The sequence below is a fragment of the Papaver somniferum genome, chromosome 9 (assembly GCF_003573695.1).
Source record: "Papaver somniferum cultivar HN1 chromosome 9, ASM357369v1, whole genome shotgun sequence".
Taxonomy (NCBI): Eukaryota; Viridiplantae; Streptophyta; class Magnoliopsida; order Ranunculales; family Papaveraceae; genus Papaver; species Papaver somniferum.
The window spans coordinates 119,972,658-119,993,612 of record NC_039366.1 but is presented as its reverse complement, the minus strand read 5'-3'; the positions used below and the strand labels follow the sequence as shown (position 1 = coordinate 119,993,612).

The 20,955-nt window shown below is 39.8% G+C and overlaps 1 pseudogene; it reads right to left on the bottom strand.

Moving 5' to 3' along the window:
• Positions 1-4,299: 4,299 nt before the first annotated feature.
• LOC113314529 lies at positions 4,300-4,399 on the bottom strand (annotated as a pseudogene).
• Between the last annotated feature and the right edge of the window lie 16,556 nt (positions 4,400-20,955).

Here is a 20,955-nt window from a genome sequence, read left to right as displayed (position 1 = left end):
GGTAGTTTCCTTCCTGCTTTAGGCAAGTATATTGCCAGCGCGCTTCTTACTCCACTACTTAAGCCTGGAGGTGGCATACGACCGATTGCGGTGGAAAAAATATGGCGCGGGCAATGTTCAAAACTAGCAACATCAGCCGTGCTTAAAGATATGACAACTTACCTTGGTAATCACCAGTTTGGAGTGGGAATTCCTTGTGGAGGCGAAGGTATTGTGCACTCTGCAAATCGATTGATGGAGTTGAAACGTACACAAGATAACATGACTATGTTACTCATTGATTTCACCAACGCATTTAACATAGTTAAAAGGACAGTCTTGATCAACGAAGTAAGAGCCAAGTGCCCTAGTATTTCGAAATGGGTTGAATTTTGCTATGCGAGACCAGCCAAACTATACTACAACGAATTCACCTTGTCTTCAGCACAAGGAGTTCAACAAGGGGACCCTCTTGGCCCCTTACACTTCTCACTGGCATTACATCCGATTGTATGCAAGATTGCTTCACAATGTACATTAAATCTCCACGCTTTGTACTTAGATGACGGTACATTGGTCGGAGATACTTTGGAGGTCGCCAAGGAGCTGCAGATTATACAAGAAGATGGTCCATCCAGAGGTTTGTGTTTGAATATCCGAAAGACTGAAGTATTTTGGCCTAATACAGACCCAAGAAGTAGTAAACCAGGTGTCTTCCCACCTGAAGTTGGAAGACCATCTGGTGGTGTGCGATTGTTAGGAGGCCCTGTTAGTTTGGATGTAAAGTACTGCAGTGATACTATCTTATCCAGGGTTGACAAAACCACTCACCTGATGGACTGTATTAAGAAGATGAGAGATCCCCCAAAGTGAGCTTCTGCTTCTCCGCAATTGTGCTGGCGTCTCCAAGTTTTATTTTACAATGCGAACTACTCGACCCCAGGTCATGTAGGATGCTCAAATTCTCTTCGATCAACATCTTTTATAGTTCCTGCTGATAGACACATTTTTTTGTCTAATTTGTCTCGATTCTATATATTGATAGTGCTCATTTTTGTACTTATTATGGTGTTTTATGTGTGTGTGTAGGTATTTTTGTCCAATAAACATTTTTGGAAAAATCGACTCGAAAAGTTGTCGAAAAGCGCACCCGAAGGACACTTGCTATTCAAACTCTCACTATGGATAAGGGGTACCCGAATTACTAAGGGGCACCCTCAGGACACCCCAAAGGCACCTGCTATCGGCACCCCTACTCTGGATAGGGGGCGGCCTTTCTCTTCTCCAGATTTTTGGCGGGAAAAACTGAATTCAAATTTAGTTTTGCAGCGGAACATTCTGGCGACATTCTTATCGAGTTTTAGGCTGAATTCGTGTTTGTTGTGGATTGGGATTACCCTGTTTTGGTCAAACAGGGAAGGTATGAGATGTAGAATCGAAACAATAGAGTCAGAAATCGAGTTTATACAAAACAAAGGCTTGGAGTTTCACGAGACTTGTGAGATTTTATGGATCTGATTTGGAGTGATTCAACTGCATATTCGTGTTGGGATGGACTTCTTAGAGCATAACAGGGGATGTATGTTTATCAAATACGAAGGAATAGGGATGAATTCTTGGATTGAACGAAACAGAGGAGGAGCATTATTATCGGGAATTTTTTTGGTTCTATACATGGGGATTACGTGCAGATAATGGTAGAAGATCTTCTGTATATTTAATGCCATCATTGGGAGATTCTTGGATGTCAGATTTAATTTGTAAGACGCGTAGAGAAGATTCAGAAACGGAAATATCCGAGACTTGCTGTGAAGGAAAGAGAGGGATTGAATCGAGTTATTTTTGGGTCTGTTGCCTATATATAGGTTGGTTGCAGGTCATAGAAGGGTTACGCATACTTTGGGGAAGTTGAGAAACAGAACACAGCTAAGAAAAATTCACAGAGAAGAATAGCCGAGTTGCAGTCGAGAGGAAGAAGAAGAACAGAGAACCGTCACCTTTTCTTTCAAACTGTAACAATTTGCCAACAACTATTACTGTTAGTATTTCTTTGTAACACTGCTTTCTGTAACAGTGGGTTCTGTAACAATTAAATCTGTTAAAAACACGCTGCTTCATACCTTCTTCTCTATTCAATCAACTTTTGAGCAACAAACATGTATTTTGAGCAAGTGATTAATATGAGGAGCTAAACCCCATTGCTGAGGCGATAAAGGAAGCTATTTTTCCAGCAAGAAGTGGTATATTCTATTTCAGCTATTTATTGCAATTATGATTATGATTATTTGCCTTGAGCTATAATTGAATATGATTTTTACTTGAGTGATTGTGATCTATTTTGATGAAGTATGCTTAGTTTATAGACTTTTGATGCTTCATACTTGATATTTACAATTATTGCTTTTGAAAATCTACTTGTTGCAATGTTCTAGAATCAAATTGAATGCGAAAATTGCATAAATATAAAGATTGGATTAAATCATTTTGAACTTGAAAAAATAGTGGAATCTTAGCCTCAGTTGTCTTTTAATATTCATATCAACTTTGTTAGTGTTTGCTATAATTATTAGTGAGTTTTCTATTTTAGTTTTAGAATTTAAGTCTATATTTTATCCTTCGCAAGTCTGAGAATCGAACCACTTTTACCGCTATCTATAAAATACATCAATTTTTGGCGCCGCCGACGCGGATTTGCTTTTAGGGTTTAGGACTTATTTTTCTTTTATTTTGTTAGGTTTTTATTATTTTTGTTCTTTTTTTACGTTTTTCGGTATTTATCTTTTGTTTACAGGTGTTGGATCATAAAGAAAATTGAGCCAAGGAGTTTGGTGATTTCATAAAGACTGGATCTTAAAGCATAAAGACTTGGAGCGAAAGATTAAAGCGAAAAGAACGGAAAAGAAGACAGTTTATTTTAGTTATTTTATTTCTTAGGGTTTTGTTTATTTTTCCTTATTAAAAAAAATAAAACTGTATTAGGTTTTATTATTTTGTAATTTTTCTTTTCTTTTTGGACACTTTGGACTTTAGACTTTGGGACATTATTTTTAAACCCTACGGAAGGGTAGTTTAAATATAAACTGTGTGCAGAGAAGGACGGCTATTACGATATCGCCTCGGCCCCTCGGGTTCGTACATGACATAGGAGTTGCGGCCCGAGTCAACTTCAGCTGGTTCTTCGCCCGTCTGGAACGGGAGGTAAGATTCTAAACACCTGAGAATCTCCTGTCAGCGGGTTTACTGTATTCCTTCGGTTGCATATATGTTGAGGACTTGAAAACGGTTGCTTTAATTTCTTAGTAAAGGGCAAGGACTGGCCATACAAGATAAGGGTTCAGATTTCATCACCGTTCTCTTATTTCCCGCCTTAGGAAAACGAAACCAAACGCGAACCTAAGACTAAAATTTTGACTAGAACGAGACCTATAGGGTAACGAGCTTAATAGGAAAGTCGTTCGAAAAATATTGGTTACTCTTTTGAGCATACTTTGGAGTTCATGATGGTTTCTGTGAGTTGAATGCGTGACTGCGCCGCCTTGTAATACCCGTGAGGCCTTGGGTATCAAAGCTCCATCGAGCTTCCCTCGCCTCTATTCAACTTATTTTGACTCGGATTGATTCTAGAGGGGTTTGCTCAGATTGTAACGAGTTCCTTTTCGAAAGAATATAAGCTGGTCTAGAAACAATCTAAGTGGAGCCATCATGCTTTTTGTTTGCTAGAAATCAATAGGTTTGATTTGGTTGAGTCAGCCTTGTTTTGTTATTGCATAGAATTCCCCATCTTATTCTTTTGCATGCCTGAACGTAAAAGAGACACCCTAGGTAGATTTGTTAAAGAGAAACCTAATAGTTTTAAGCGTCTCGATTACCTCAATTTAGAAAGCCCGATTCTTGAAGATTCTGTTTTTGAACGTCCGTTTGAGGAGAAAATCCCTGATATTCCAATAGTGACAGAAATGGCAACTTTGAAAGCTTTGTTGAACCCTACTAGGACTACTCGTCCCTCGTGTATCAGGTTATCTGAAACTGAAGCAAATTATGAACTTAAGCCTGGAACCTTACAGTTGCTCCCAATATTTTTAGGGAAAGAAAATGAAAACCCCTATTTCCATGTTAGGGACTTTGAGGAAATTTGTAGTACCCTAAAAATTAGAAACCTTGATGAGGATGCTTTGAAACTCATGTTATTCCCCTTTTCCTTAAAAGATGAAGCCAAATCGTGGCTATATAGTTTGTATTCCGGATCAATTGAAACATATGAACAACTTACATCTGCCTTTTTGAACAAGTTCTTCCCTAGGCACAAAACATCGTCTATTAGGACGCAAATATGCACATTTTCTCAACAGGAGGGAGAATCCTTGTATAGGTATTTGGAAAGGTTCAATGATTTATTATCCCAATGTCCTCATCATGGTTTAGAAAAGGTTAGGTTAGTTCAGATCCTTTATGAGGGTTTATATTATCCCACTACAACCACAGTAGAATCTATGTGTACAGGTGGGTTTGAAAACCAAACAGTTGATGATGCGATGACATATTTACATGAAATCGCTGAAAAGACCCAACAATGGGAAAGTAATAGGGGACCCCAGAAAACAATTCTTCTAGGCAGAGGAAACATTAATAGGGTAGAAGGAAACTTTGAATCAGATGCCAAAATTGCTGCTATAGCGAAAAGGTTAGAAGCTTTAGAAGTGGGTCACACTAGTGGTAGATTAGAGCCTTTTTTGGGAAGGCAAGAATAATGAAGAGAAAGCCAATGCTCTCTATAATAATACTAGATTCGATAACCGTCAGAAGTTTGACCCATATTCAGAAACCTATAATCCTGGTTGGAGAAACCATCCGAACCTTTCATGGTCTAAGGGCCAGAGTCAAGGTCAGTTTAGTAATTCTAATGCTCCCCCAAGTTTTGGTTCAGATAAGAACTCTTCAAGTCAGTTCAAAACTCTTCAGAGAATATAATGACGAGCTTAGAGAAAACTCTTAGTATATTAAGAAAGAGCCAGGATATGTTAGCACAGAGCCAGGACATGTTAGTAAAGAGCCAAATTAGTTTTCAACAGGAAACCAAGCAGAACATTCAAACTAATGCTCAGACTCTTGCTAAGTTAGAACTTCAAGTCGGCCAAATAGCTAAGACATTAAGTGAGAGAGATAACAGAAGGTTCCCTAGTCAGACTAATCCCAATCCTAGAGGAGTTCATGAAGTAGGTGCAAAACCATCGAATCAATTGAATGCTGTTAGAACCCTTAGGAGTGGCAGAGTAGTAGACAATCAGGTAACCATGCCCGATAGTGAACGTACTGTAGTTCATCACTCAGGATCTCATCCTTCAGGACCACTAGCTGAGGGGACTGATAAAATTTCCGATGATGCCAACTCGGTTCCTGAGAGGTCTGATTCTGTGCCTAGAGCCCCATTTCCCCAGCTATTAGTACCAACAAAGAAGTAATCGAACTTGAATGACATATTGGAGGTTTTTAAGCAAGTTACCATAAACCTTCCTTTATTAGATGCAATTAGGCAAATTCCTGCTAATTCCAAGTTCCTCAAGGATATGTGTACGCGAAATCGAAAACTTAGCGTCCATAAGAAAGCTTTCTTATCTAGTCACGTAAGTTCAATCATTCATCACACCACAACTCCAAAGTACAAAGACCCAGGTTCCCCTACCATTGCTTGTACAATAGGTAAACACCGGGTAGAAAAAGCTTTACTTGACTTATGAGCTAGTGTGAACTTACTGCCATACCATGTGTACTTACATCTAGGACTTGGTGAAATGAAACCTACTCAGATGACATTGCAGTTAGCTGATAGGTCTGTTAAAATTCCTCGAGGTGTTATTGAGTATGTTCTCATTGAGGTCGACAAGTTTATTTATCCAGTAGATTTCGTGGTCTTAGATACCCAACCTGTCCCTGACCCAGAGAACCAGATACCTGTGATTTTAGGTCGCCCATTTTTAGCTACGTCTAATGCGACCATTAACTGTCGAAATGGTGTGATGAATTTATCTTTTGGTAATATGACTATGGAGATGAACATTTTTAATGTCAGTAAGCTACCTTATGAGCTAGATGACACGTTTGTCGAAGAGGTGAACATGATAGAAGCCTTAGTTCAGGAGTCATTACCAAACATCTTGTCTGAAGACCCATTAGAAAATTGTCTATCCCATTTTGGTTTAGACATTGACGACGATAGCACTATTGAACATGTGAATGCTCTATTAGATTCTACCCCTGTGTTAGACACTGATAGATGGAAAGCTAGGTTCGAACCATTACCAGTTTCTGAGAATACCCTAATTCCTTCTTTAGAAGAGCCTCCTAAGTTGGACCTTAAACCACTACCAGATACCCTGAAGTATGTGTTTTTAGGACCATCTGAGACTTTACCTGTGATAGTAGCTTCCGATTTGGATAGTGATCAGGAAAGTAGGCTAGTAAAAGTTCTTCAAGACAATAAGTAAGCTTTAGGGTGGACAATAACAGACATTAAGGGTATAAGTCCTACCGTTTGCATGCATCAGATTCATTTAGAAGAAGACTCCAAACCTTCTAGGGAGATGCAACGTCGGCTGAACCCTAACATGAAAGAGGTAGTTCGAAAAGAGGTGCTTAAGTTGTTAGATGCGGGTATTATCTACCCAATTTCAGACAGTAAGTGGGTCAGCCCCGTTCAGGTTGTTCCCAAGAAATCAGGTATCACTGTAGTCCAGAATGATAACAATGTGTTAATCCCAACCCGAGTGACCACGGGATGGCGTGTCTGTATTGATTATAGAAAATTGAACAAGGTCACAAGGAAGGATCACTTTCCCCTTCCTTTTATCGACCAAATGCTAGAGAGATTAGCTGGATATAGTTATTATTGCTTTCTAGATGGCTTTTCCGGATATAATCAGATCGTTATTGCCCCAGAAGACCAAGAGAAAACCACTTTTACCTGTCCCTTTGGTACCTTGTTGTATAGACGCATGCCTTTTGGGCTTTGTAATGCCCCTGCGACCTTTCAGCGTTGTATGATGAGCATATTTTCTGATATGGTAGAACGGTTTTTAGAGGTCTTTATGGATGATTTTTCAGTGTTTGGTTCATCTTTTGATGAGTGCTTGCATCATTTGACATTAGTGTTGACTAGGTGTAAGGAAAAGAATTTAGTGCTTAATTGGGAAAAATGTCATTTCATGGTTAAATCAGGAATTGTGTTAGGGCACATTGTTTCTTCAAAGGGTATAGAGGTAGATAAAGCCAAAGTTGACCTTATTAAGACTTTACAGGTCCCAAAAACCGTAAAAGACATTAGGTCATTCTTAGGACATGCAGGTTTTTATCGTCGATTCATTAAGGATTTTAGCTTGATTTCTAGACCTCTTTGCAATTTACTTGCAAAAGACGTTAAGTTTGTCTTTGATGATGCTTGTTTAGAAGCTTTCGAGAAGCTTAAGACTTTACTACTACTCACTACCGCTCCCATAGTCCAGGCACCTAACTGGAACCTACCCTTTGAGATTATGTGTGATGCTTCAGATTATGCTATAGGCGTCGTGTTAGGTCAGCGTGTTGACAAATTACTTCATGTGATTTACTATGCTAGCAAAACTCTGAATGATGCCCAGTTGAACTATACAACTACCGAGAAGGAACTGTTAGCCATCGTGTTTGCCTTGGATAAGTTTAGATCCTACCTATTAGGTTCTAAGATCGTAATCTATACTGATCATGCTGCTTTGAAATACCTTTTGTCTAAGAAGGATACCAAACCTAGATTGATTAGGTGGATCCTATTGTTACAAGAATTTTCTCAGACATTAGAGACAAAAAGGGTGCTGAAAATGTAGTAGCAGACCACTTATCTAGGCTAGTTGTTAGTTCCCCTAGTGATTCCCTTCCTATAAGGGATGCTTTCCTGATGAACAATTGTTCTCTGTTTCCCAATCACCTTGGTATGCAAATATAGTGAATTATCTTGTTACTGGTCGAACCCCTCAACATTGGGGTAAACAAGATCGTTCTAGGTTTTTAGCCGAGGTTAAGCATTTATTTTGGGACGATCCTTATTTGTTTAAGTATTGTCTAAACCAGATTATTAGGAGATGTGTACCTGAGAGTGACTAGTCCAGTATTCTTTCCTTTTGTCATGAACATGCTTGTGGGGGTCATTTTAGTGCTAAGAAGACTTCTGCTAAGATATTGCAGTGTGGCTTTTACTGGCCTTCGTTGTTTAAGGACTCCCATAGTCACTGTGTGTCTTGTGATCGTTGCCAGAGGTTAGGGACCATTTCCCGTAGAAATGTGATGCCTTTGAACCCTATTTTAGTGATTGAGGTCTTTGATGTGTGGGGCATTGATTTTATGGGTCCATTTCCTAATTCTTTGGGTTATCTTTACATACTTGTCGTTGTAGACTATGTGTCTAAGTGGGTTGAGGCGGTTCCGTGTAAAACAAATGACCATAGGGTCGTAATTAAGTTTTTGAAAGAGAATATACTTACACGTTTTGGTACACCGCGAGCTATAATTAGTGATGGGGGTTCACACTTTTGTAATATACCGTTTGCTCTGTTAATGAAACAATATGGTATTACCCACAAAGTAGCTATCCCGTATCACCCACAGACTAGTGGTCAGGTAGAGGTTTCCAATAGGGAAATTAAGCGTATTTTAGAGAAAACAGTTAATCCCAATAGGAAAGACTGGTCGTCGAGGCTTACTGATGCCTTATGGGCTTACCGTACTGCGCTTAAGACACCCATTGGAATGTCACCCTACCGTTTAGTATTTGTTAAGGCATGTCACTTGCCTGTTTAGTTAGAGCATAGAGACTATTGGGCTATTAAGAAGATAAAATTTTCACTTGACAAGGCAGGAGCTCACAGAAAGCTCCAGCTCAATGAGTTGGACGAGATTCGTAGAGATGCATACGATAGTGCTAAGGAGTATAAGAACAAAATGAAACTTGTGCATGATAAGAATATTTTACGGAAGTCGTTTTCTTCAGGTCAACAAGTTCTTCTGTATGACACTCTTTTGCATCTATTCCCCGGGAAACTGCGCTCTCGGTGGACCGGTCCTTTTGTGGTCCGTACTGTTTTTCCTCATGGCGTTGTTGAGATTGAGACATCAGATGGTAGTAGTTCTTCAAAGGTTAACGGTCAGAGATTGAAGCCCTTTTTAGACCCTTTTCCTACAGGTGATGTTGAGGAGGTCCCTCTGGAGGACCCTGTTTACCCTTGATTGACCATCGAGGCGATTTGTATGTTGTATACTATTATTGTCAGCTTTTGGTTTCACGTCACCCAGGTACTATCTTTCCGAACTCTCTCTTTACTATTTCCTCATGTTACTTATATTTTTGGTACTGTTCTTTCATTCGAAACATTGAGGACAATGTTAGATTTAAGTTTGGGGGTGGGGTAAAAACTTTTTGTTTTAATAAATACACTCCAGAGCCTAGAAATTTATGCATATTAAGGATAACACTAACCAACCTAAGTGGATGGAAGCATTTTGGTTGTAGGAGTTGAGGAACCAATCTGATTAGATGGAAACATCTAGAAGAGTCTATTCATAAAAGCACAGAGCTCAGGTGTTAGAAATAACATGATAGTTTCACCATATCTCGTTGAGTCCTTTTCACTTATATTTTTATTTTATTTTGTTTTTAAACTATGTTACTCTAAGTGATTAGGTGGGGATCACGATTCAAGTTGTTACCATAGCTGCTGAACCTTCTACGTACCCTGCCTGCATTCAATTTTCTGCATCGACTGCTCAAGTTACGCCTGTCCCGTCACCTGTATGGCTTTACCAGCTCAGCTTCATCATCTAATGTTGACGACTCTGAATATCACCAATGACCCTTTGCTGGGTTGGATGGTTGCAGAAATGGCGTGGGAGGGAGGGGTTATATCAAAGGTTACCTTCTCACGCATCTCAGAGACAAACATTACCCAACTGTGAAGGCCAAAGAGAAGTGTCGTCTGAGGATCAACAATGAGCTGGCTGTATATCTTTCTTGGAGAAGTCACTGAAAAGTATGCAAATGTGGCTTTTCCACCGTTGTATGCTCATACATGCATGGAAGAAGAAGTGTGCCATGCACAAGGGTGAGGAAACTCAATTCCCGTTGAAAGGAAGGACTGTCGACTTCTTAATTCACGGCATTCCACGGCCTGCTGCCCCAACTGTGACGGTGTTGTCCATGACTTGGCTGGAGTTTCCGTGGCTTCTGTTTTCCCTCCCATTGATCCTGCTTTGCTTGACAGGGTTCTGCGATGCCAAATCTCAACTGTTAGCAGCATCCCTGCCAAATGCAGGCTTAGTTTTTCTAGGGGTTTTGCGGCTGAAATTCAGAGTGTAATTCGTAATCCCGCGGATATCGTTTGCTGGATTAATCTCCTGTTGTTCCCTGTGTTTACGTTGCGGCGTTACACTCCCACTTTCAGCAAGGAAGAACGTTCAGGCAATAGGAAGAGGTTGCAGGTGGCTGCAATCCTCTTGGATTTGAAGCAATGGACAGACACAGACGGATGTGCGTCTCTGGTTCAAATTGCATTGGAAGATCAAGAGGATATACAACATCTAAGGGCGAAAGACAATCGAAGGACAACTCGGGTTAATACAGAATAGGATATGGAGAAGGCTAATCTCCAAGTATGCCGTAAGAAATTGAGTAACGGTTTATATACTGTCGCGATTCGCACTTTGACTTCAAGTGGTATTGCTCATCCTAACTAAGCCACTTTGCTTGAGTTGCAAGCCATGCATCCGTACGCGACACCCCCTTTGATACCCTCCACACCAGTGGATCATACACCCTTTGTCGCATCTAAAGATTTGGTCCTAGATAAGCTGAAAATTTTTCCTAGAGGGACCTCATGTGGGAGAGATGGTCTTCGAGCCCAACACCTTATTGATGCACTGGGAGGGGCTGCTTCAGCAGTTTCGGGTGAGCTCATTGTTTCCATTACGGACCTTGTGAACATTTGGCTCGCTGGGGGTTGTCCGCAAGCACTGGGTGAGTTTATATCTTCGACTCCCCTCACACCTATTGTTAAGCCTAATGGGGGTATCCGTCCGATAGCCGTGGGTACTATCTGGAGACGTCTGGTTTCCAAAGTAGCTGCTTCTCATGTTGGTAAGGAAATGGATATCTATCTTGGTGACTTTCAGTTTGGCGTAGGGGTACCCTGTGGTGGCGAGTCCATTCTTCATGCAGTTAACCGGCTCTTGGAAGTCAAGGGTGACTCTACTTCTATGTCTATGCTTCTGGTGGACTTCTCTAATGCCTTAAACCTGGTAAGCAGGTCTGCTATGATTAGAGAGGTTAGAAAGCATTTTCCTTCAATCTCGAGGTGGGTGGAGTTTTTTTATGCGTCTCCTGTTAGGCTATATTATATGGACAAAACTCTCTCCTCTGCTCTGGGAGTTCAACAAGGGGATCCTCTTGGCCCCATGTTATTTTCTTTGACGCTACACCCCCTCATTCATATGATTGCCGAGAGATGCACATTGGATCTTCAGGCTTGGTATTTGGATGATGGTACCATTATCAGAGATACTTTGATGGTAGCTAAGGCTTTGGACATTATCCAGCAGAAAGGTGTTCACTTGGGGTTGCATCTCAATGTTTCTAAGTCATATTTTCTGGCCTTCGGTTGATAGTAGAGGGTTAGTTGATGGTGTTTTCCCGCTTAACTTACATCGTACTACCGATGGTGTTAAGTTATTGGGTGGGCCAGTTAGCCGAGATCCCCAGTTTTGCAGAAACATGGTTGTCAAGAGGGTGCAGAAGACCATCGCATTGATGGATGCGGTGATGAAGCTGAAGGACCCACAAGGAGAGTTTCTTTTGCTAAGAAACTGTTCTGGTGTCTCTAGGTTATATTTCGCCATCCGTACTACTAAACCTGATTTTTTGGATGAGGCACAAGTGGTTTTTGATGACCATCTTAGACAGTTTCTTAGGCACTTGGTTACGGGAGACGGGCCAGGTTTTGGTTTACTGCAGTAGAGACTAGTTATGCTTCCCATTAAGGATGGTGGTTTGGGGGTGTATACTATGGAGGACACGAAGAAATATTGTTATGTTGCTTCTTGTTTTCATACAAGATCCCAGCAGGGGACCATTCTGAGGCACTCTGGGGTTTCGGGTATGAGCTCCAGTTTTGAGAACGCTTTGACACGCTTCAAACAGGTATGTGGTGTTGGTGATTCTTTTTTACGCATTGAGGATACTTCCCCCCACTCTATGAGATCTTTGGCAGTCAAATACTTTGATGCTGTGAAGAAGAACATACCTATGCAGTTCAACATGTCGAAGCGTGATTCATCCCTCTGGCAGAGTAATAGAGTCAATCATGCGCAAGACTTCTTGCTGGCGATGCCTATTGACGGGCTTAATCAGACAATTGGTGCTAGGCAGTTTCGTGATGTTCTTCAGTATAGGCTCGGAATTTCCCTCTTTGAAAATGGAGACTTGTGCTCTATTTGTGGTGCTGGGATGGATATCTTTGGGTATCATGCATTGCATTGCAATCACGGGGTCGGGATCAAATACATGCATGACCTAATGTGTGACACCTTTGCGGACATTTGTTATCGTGCGAGTCTTCCTGCCAGAAAGGAAGTAGATTTGGGACTCCTTTCGGATGATGGGTCGGCTTTACTCCTAGAGAATATCCTTGTGTATGGTTGGGATAATGGCCATGATATGTGCTTGGATGTCACGGTGGTTTCCCCCTTCACTGGCGCTTGGGAACGTAATTTTGATCTTGGTCGGGCTATGGATAATGCGGTGGTGAAGAAGAGGGCCAAGTATTTGGAGAAATGCAAGGGTCAGAAGCTGGGGTTTGGAGTTCTTGCCTTCACAACCTTAGGTGGGTTGGGGAGTGATACCGAGGAGTTCCTGAATAGGTTGCAAAACTATATGGCTAGTCATGATGAGAATGTCTTTATCGGGGATTTTCTCTTTCATAGGATAGGTGTGGTTCTCAATAAAGGGATTGGAGCACAGCTTGTTGCCAGGCTTCCATCCAATAATTGTAAACTCCTTGTTGTTGATGATGATTAATAAACTTGTTTTCTTTAAAAAAAAATGAAAAAAAAAGAGATGAAAAAAAAAAGAAAAAGAAATTAAGACCAGACCATTTGACCAAAAGGAATAAATTCAATAAAGTCGACCACTGGTACCCTTGTATATGCCAGTTGTGTTGACCTAGAGTTAGGTTATCGACCACTGGTTCCCTTGTATATGCCAGTGTGTTGATATTAGTCAGACTAGTACCTCAATCCATTAGGATAGGTTCATTTTGGCGGAGGCCTTCAGACAGATATGGGAAACACCGTTCACTTAGTAAACATCAAAACCATCTACGTTTTTCTATATCCATCTCTTAATCTATCCATGTGATTGGTTTGACTCCGAATAGTGATATCCATAGTGCAACTATCTGAGTAGAGCTCTGTCACTTTATATAGATTTTAGTATGCTCGAGTGCAAACTCGTGTACAACAATTGGAATTTCGCATCAGGGTATTTCTTCCTGTAGTCAATAAGTATGCCAACCAAGGAGATTCTTTAGTGCTTTCCAAGGTTCTGCATAGATATCTAGGGTCTGGAGTATAAAGGTTTTGTGTGTATACCTCTGGTAAGCCCTCCCGAGACTATAACTCAGCCACTAGGGCCACCTAGGGGTTTAAAGGCTTATTTCATACGCTAAATGCAATCGACGATGCCTGCGTCAGTGAGTTAGGATTTTATTTTTCAATTTTATCTTTGCTCGAGGACTAGCAAATAATAGGTTTGAGGGTATTTGATAGACACATTTTTGTGTCTAATTTGTCTCGGTTCTATATATTGATAGTGCTCATTTTTGTACTTATTATGGTGTTTTATGTGTGTGTAGGTATTTTTGTCCAATAAACATTTTTGAAAAAATCGGCTCGAAAAGTTGTCGAAAAGCGCACCCGGAGGACACTTGCTATTCGGACTCTCACTATGGATAAGGGGTACCCGAATTACTAAGGGGCACCCTCAGGACACCCCAAAGGCACCTTCTATCGGCACCCCTACTCTGGATAGGGGGCGACCTTTCTCTTATCCAGATTTTTGGCGGGAAAAACTGAATTCAAATTCAGTTTTGCAGCGGAACATTCTGGCGAGATTCTGATCGAGTTTTAGGCTGAATTCGTGTTTGTTGTGGATTGGGATTACCCTGTTTTGGTCAAACAGGGAAGGTATGAGCTGTAGAATCGAAAAAACAGGGTCAGAAATCGAGTTTATATAAAACAAAGGCTTGGAGTTTCACGAGACTTGTGAGATTTTATGGATCTGATTTGGAGTGATTCAACTGCATATTCGTGTTGGGATGGACTTCTTAGAGTATAAAAAGGGATGTATATTTATCAAATACGAAGGAATAGGGATGAATTCTTGGATTGAACGGAACAGAGGAGGAGCATTATTATCGGGAATTTTCTTGGTTCTATACATGGGGATTACGTGCAGATAAGGGTAGAAGATCTTCTGTATATTTAATGCCATCATTGGGAGATTCTTGGACGTCAGATTTAATTTGTAATACGCGTAGAGAAGATTCAGAAACGGAAATATCTGAGACTTGCTATCAAGGAAAGAGAGGGATTGAATCGAGTTATTTTTGGGTCTGTTGCCTATATATAGGTTGGTTGCAAGTCATAGAAGGGTTACGCATACTTTGGGGAAGTTTAGAAACAGAACAGAGCTAAGAAAAATTCACAGAGAAGAATAGCCGAGTTGCAGTCGAGAGGAAGAAGAAGAACAGAGAACCGTCACCTTTTCTTTCAAACTGTAACAATTTGCCAACAACTATTACTGTTAGTATTTCTTTGTAACACTGCTTTCTGTAACAGTGGGTTCTGTAACAATTAAATCTGTCACAAACACGCTTCTTCATACCTTCTTCTCTATTCAATCAACTTTTGAGGAACAAACATGTATTTTGAGCAAGTGATTGATATGAGGAGCTAAACCCCATTGCTGAGGCGATAGAGGAAGCTATTTTTCCAACAAGAAGTGGTATATTCTATTTCATCTATTTATTGCAATTATGATTATGATTATTTTCCTTGAGATATAATTGAATATGATTTTTACTTGAGTGATTGTGATCTATTTTGATGAAGTATGCTTAGTTTATAGACTTTTGATGCTTCATACTTGATATTTACAATTATTGCTTTTTAAAATCTACTTGTTGCATTGTTTTAGAATCAAATTGAATGAGAAAATTGCATAAATATAAAGATTGGATTAAATCACTTTGAACTTGAAAAAATAGTGGAATCTTAGCCTCAGTTGTCTTTTAATATTGATATCAACTTTGTCAGTGTTTGCTATAATTATTAGTGAGTTTTCTATTTTAATTTTAGAATTTAAGTCTATATTTTATCCTTCGCAAGTCTGAGAATCGAACCACTTTTACTACTATCTATAAAATACATCACCTGCGTTACCTGATTACTGCAGATGGTGCCAGCTTTGGACCACTACAACAACGTTTTGCAACTCTACCGATCTCAGAAGGTGGTATAGGTGTTTACACTATGGACGACACCATTCAATACTGCTATGTAGCTTCCTGCGTTCAAACCAAGCACCTACAGAATACTATCCTGCAATGTACAACTGAACTCAGTCCCCATTTTCAGACCACGCTGAATCAATACCTGCAAGTGTGTGGAATATCCTCTTCTTCGTTCAACATAAGTGACATCTCCCCACAGCCCATGCATCACCTCGCGAAGCGTTACTTTGATGCCGTCACGAAGAGTATTCCAACCACATTCACTGTATCAGAACGTGACTCAATATTATGACAGTGCAACAAGAAATCCCATGCACAAGACTATCTTAAAGTTGTCCCTATTCAAGGCCCAATCACTCGATTGGTCCACGCCAGTGTAGATCTGTGTTTCAATACCAATTGGGCATACCTAAGAAGATATCCTTTGTTCTTGTTGTAACAGGATTATGGACCATTTCAGATATCACGCTATCCACCGTGCAAGTGAAGTGGGCCTGAAAGAGACCTTCTTGCGGAGTTATGTTATAAAGCCAGTGTAGCAGCAAGGAAGGAAGTTTCACTTGACCTCAGCTCAGATAGACGTACTCCTATTAAACCGGCAGACATTATGGTTTATAACTGGGAGAACGGCCGGGACATATGCTTTGATGTCATAGGTGTTTCACCCTTTTCTAAAGGAGGAAACCGCAGTTTCACACCTGGCCATGCTATTTCTGCTGCAGTTACCCGCAAGCGAAACAAGTATGTTGATATATGTTCATCTCATGGATATAGTTTTGGTGTTACGACATTTACTACTTTGGGGGAGTTGGGGGATGACATTGTTGCCTTTTTGAAGAGACTAAAGAACTGCATGGAGATTCATGATGTTAACAACAATTTAGGAAGTTCTCTTTTCCATAGGCTAGGTATTATTATTCAGAAAGGCATCGGGGAGCAACTTGTTGCGCGACTCCCAGCCAAACCATTATAAATATACATTTGTTTTTCTTAATAAAAGGCCTTACTGGCTCCCTTTCATAATAATAATAATAATAATAAAGGCCCGCTGAGGTGCTTTTCATAATAATAATAATAATAATAATAATAATAAGTGTTGGGGAGATCATTTTGCAGTGCAACAAAACGGAACATGCCATGGATTTTTTGAAGGTCATTCCTATTACTGGCTCAATCAGTCTGTTGGTCCTAGACAATTTCAGTCTATCCTCCAATATCGCTTGTCCATACCAGTGTTTGTTGATGATAGTGTTTGTTGTAGTTGCGCTAAACCGATGGATATCCATGGAGACCGTGCTGTGCATTGTGCTAAAGACGTGGGACCTAAATACAAACATGATATGGTAAGAGATTTGATCTCAGAAATATGTTACAAGGCTGCTAATCCTGCCCACAAAGAGGTTTTGTTGGGATTTCTTTCTAACAATGACAATGATCTTAAGCCGGCGGATATCTTAGTACACAACTGGGAGGATGGGAAGGATCTGTGCTTTGACGTAACAGGAGTCTCACCTTTCACTAGTGCACGTACTCGTCTGTTCACCCCTGGACAATCCATTACCTTTGCTGTCACACGCAAAAATAATAAATATCTTGACAAGTGCATTAGTAATGGTTGTGGTTTCGGTGTCTTGGCTTTCACTACTTTAGGAGAGTTGAGTGGTGAATTTATTGTATTTCTAAAGAGGTTAAGTAACCGCCTTGCTAGTCACGATGTGAACTACAAAGTTGGTAGTTTACTCTTCCATAGACTAGGTATTATTATTCATAGAGGAGTTGGAGCCCAGATTGTCGATAGGCTGCCAACTAACCACTTGTAAATACCTTATTATTATTATAAGGGGTTGGTGCCCAGCTTGTTGCTAGGTTTCCCTCCATTGACATTGTACCTTGTATTTGATTCTTTTGTTAATAATAAATAAAAAAAAATATAATAAAAAAAGTCTCGCAACAGTGTCAACTTGATCTGCAGGCATGGTACTTAGACGACGGCACCATTATTGGTGATACCATGCAAGTTTCTAAGGCTTTTCATATTATTCAGGTTGAGGGTGCATCTGTTGGGCTTCATCTCAATGTGCGGAAAACTGAATTTTTTTGGCCTTCTACGGATATTAGGAGCTTGCAAGTTGGTATTTTTCCTGTTGATATAGGTAGATCCTCTATAGGAGTTAAACGACTTGGTGGTCCTGTGAGTTTGAATGCTGAATTTTTTAGTCAATTGGTTCTTGACATAGTTCAGCAGACCATACAGTTGATGGCGGCAGTTCGCAGGCTTGAAGACCCTCAAAGTGAATTGCTTCTTCTTCGCAACTGCACAGGTGTTTCTAAACTCTATTTTTCTATGTGTACTACTGCGCCTAAATATGTGAAGAAGCACATGTTGTATTTGATAATCATCTTTCAAAGTATATGAGGGAACTAGTGACTGGTGATGGTCCAGGTTTTGGCATATTACAACAAAGATTAGTATCTCTACCCATCAGAGATTGCGGTCTTGGTATTTATTCTATGTTTTACACCATGCAATATTGTTTTTTGGCTTCTTACTCTCAGACCTTACACCTACAGGGGAATATTTTACACAATGTTTCATCTGCCTTCATATCTTCAAGCATTTCAGTTAAAGGTCCAGTTTATCAACAAGCTTTTGATCATTTTGTTCAAGTGTGTGGTATTGACTCTTCACAACTTAGCAATCTCATAACTGCCCCACATCCTATGCACTCACTGGTAGTTCAGTATTTTACAGGTGTCACGAAAGACATGCCTTTCCTTTTCAATATGTTAAGGATGGACTTAGTGCTTTGGCAATGTAGTAAAACCAAGCATGTTAAAGATTACTTACTTGCAATTCCTGCTGATGGACTTGGACAGAAGATGGGGCCACGTCAATTTTGTGTTGTTCTTTGTTATAGAATTGGCATTCCACTTTTTGCAGAAAATAGTGTTTGTCTGTATTGTAATAGAGATACGGATGTATATGGTGACCACGCATTGCATTGTGCTAAGGAATTCAGAATCAAGTTTCGACATGATCTTGCTCGTGACACCTTTGCAGATATTTGCTATAGGGCAAGTGTGCACACTAAAGTTGAAGCGTCTTTAGGTCTCTTATCTCGTGATGGTGGTGATTCCAGACCAGCGTAAATTTTTTTATACAATTGGGAGGAAGGCCGAGATACTTGTTTGGATGTGACGAGAGTTTCTCCTTTCGCTGGAGGTGGTGTAAACACTTTTACACCGGGTCTTGCTTTGTCTAAAGTCGTAGAGCGTAAAAGATGTAAATACCTTGATGTATGTAGAGCCAATGGGTATAATTTTGGTACCTTAGCTTTTACTACCCTAGATGAGCTTGGTACTGAAACTATAGAGTTTTTGTTAAGATTGAAAAATTGCATAGCTAGACATGATGCTGATATTAAAGTTCGCAATTTTCTTTTTATTAGATTAGGTTTAGCTATCCAAAAAGGGGTTGGAGCGCAACTTGTTGCAAGGCTACAAACAAGTTTCTTGTAAAATTTTAATTCTTCGTTTTATTAACAAAAGCTCTCTCTTTTTTTATATAAAATAAATAAATAATAATAATAAAAAAAGGAGTTGGGGCGCAACTTGTTGCTAGGCTCCCAACCAAATATTTGTAAATTTACATTTTAATAATATATAAATTAATTTTCTTTAAAAAAATTAAAAATTAAAAAAATAATAAAAAATAATAAAATAATAATAATAGTACAAAACGGGCACCTAACTCAGCTGGTCATCCCCGTCTCCCAAAATTTCATGCGCTCCAGGAGGTCCCAGGTTCGAGCCCCCAATGGTGTAATATTGCAGGAATTAACATGGAAGGTGTGTTAGCTTGCCCCCCTTGTGACACAATCTCAGCCCCACCATCTGCTTCGGGTCCCTTGGCTAGGTTACCCATGAGGCTCGCTGGTAGGTTAGCACGACAACCTGTTCAATTAATGTAGTAGTATGTCGTTGGAGCTTAGCTTGTTAGGCTTCCAACTAGTTAATGTAATACTCTTTCTCTAATAATAATAATAATAATATGAAGAAAAAGAGAGTTATTTGGAATAACCTGAAAATACCATGAGAGATGAGTGCTATAGATTGGATAGGAAACTTAAAAGAGTTGATAAGGGAGATTACGTGATAGTGTATTAAACTTTGATGGCTCTACAGCTGAAGGAACATGTTCATGGGTTGGAAATCAAAGTAGAGGTCTGATGGTGAAGGGTCTCAAGATGGACGATCATATCAAGGATATAGGATGCAGGGGCACGTTTGACAAGAACTGGAGTGGGACTTGGAAAAGCGGGGTACAACAACCTCACCTAATATTTTGATTAGCAATATGTATGGAAAAACTCCAATATACTTTCAAGAGAATCAACTAGACTCAATCTTAATAAAGTATATCAAAGAGTTATATCTCTCTTTCTTGATTCAATTCTTTCTCAAGCAAATAGAGATCTGCGAGTCTAATAAAATACAAGAGAAATCACTTGAACGATACCAAAGACCAATGTTCAAGGATCGATCAATTTCAATCAACAACCAAAGGACGGATTTCCAATTGATTGATTCAAACGCACAACCTGTGATATTTCAATTATATAAAAAAATATAATGTGGAATAGAAATAACACATACACCAGAATTTTGTTAACGAGGAAACCGCAAATGCAGAAAAACCCCGTGACCTAGTCCAGATTGAACACCACACTGTATTAAGCCGCTACAGACACTATCTTACTACAAACTAACTTCGGTCTGGACTGTAGTTGAACCCCAATCAATCTCACACTGATTCAAAGTACAGTTGCGCTCCTTATGTCTCTGATCCCAGCAGGATACTACACACTTGATTCCCTTAGATGATCTCACCCACAACTAAGAGTTGCTACGACCCAAAGTCGAAGACTTTAATAAACAAATCTGTATCACACAAAAAAGTCTATAGGAATAGATAAATCTGTTCCCACAGAGATACCTACGAGTTTTTTTTCCGTCTTTTGATAAATCAAGGTGAACATGAACCAATTGATAACTCGGACTTATATTCCTGAAGAACAGACCAGTATTATCAATCACCTCACAATAATCTTAATCGACGCGGCGAAAGAAGATATTGTGGAATCACAAACGATGAGACGAATATGTTTTTGACTACTTTTCTATCTTTCCTATCGTAGATATAAATCTCAAGCCAATCGTTACGATTGTACTCAAAACGATAGAATCAACAAGATCAGATCACACAACTACAGAAAGTAGTATCAGTTTGGCTTCACAATCCCAATGAATTCTTTAAGTCGTTAACCTGGTTTTTAAGAAGAAACATAAGGTTAAAGGAGAATCGACTCTAGCTAATACAACTAGTATCACACAA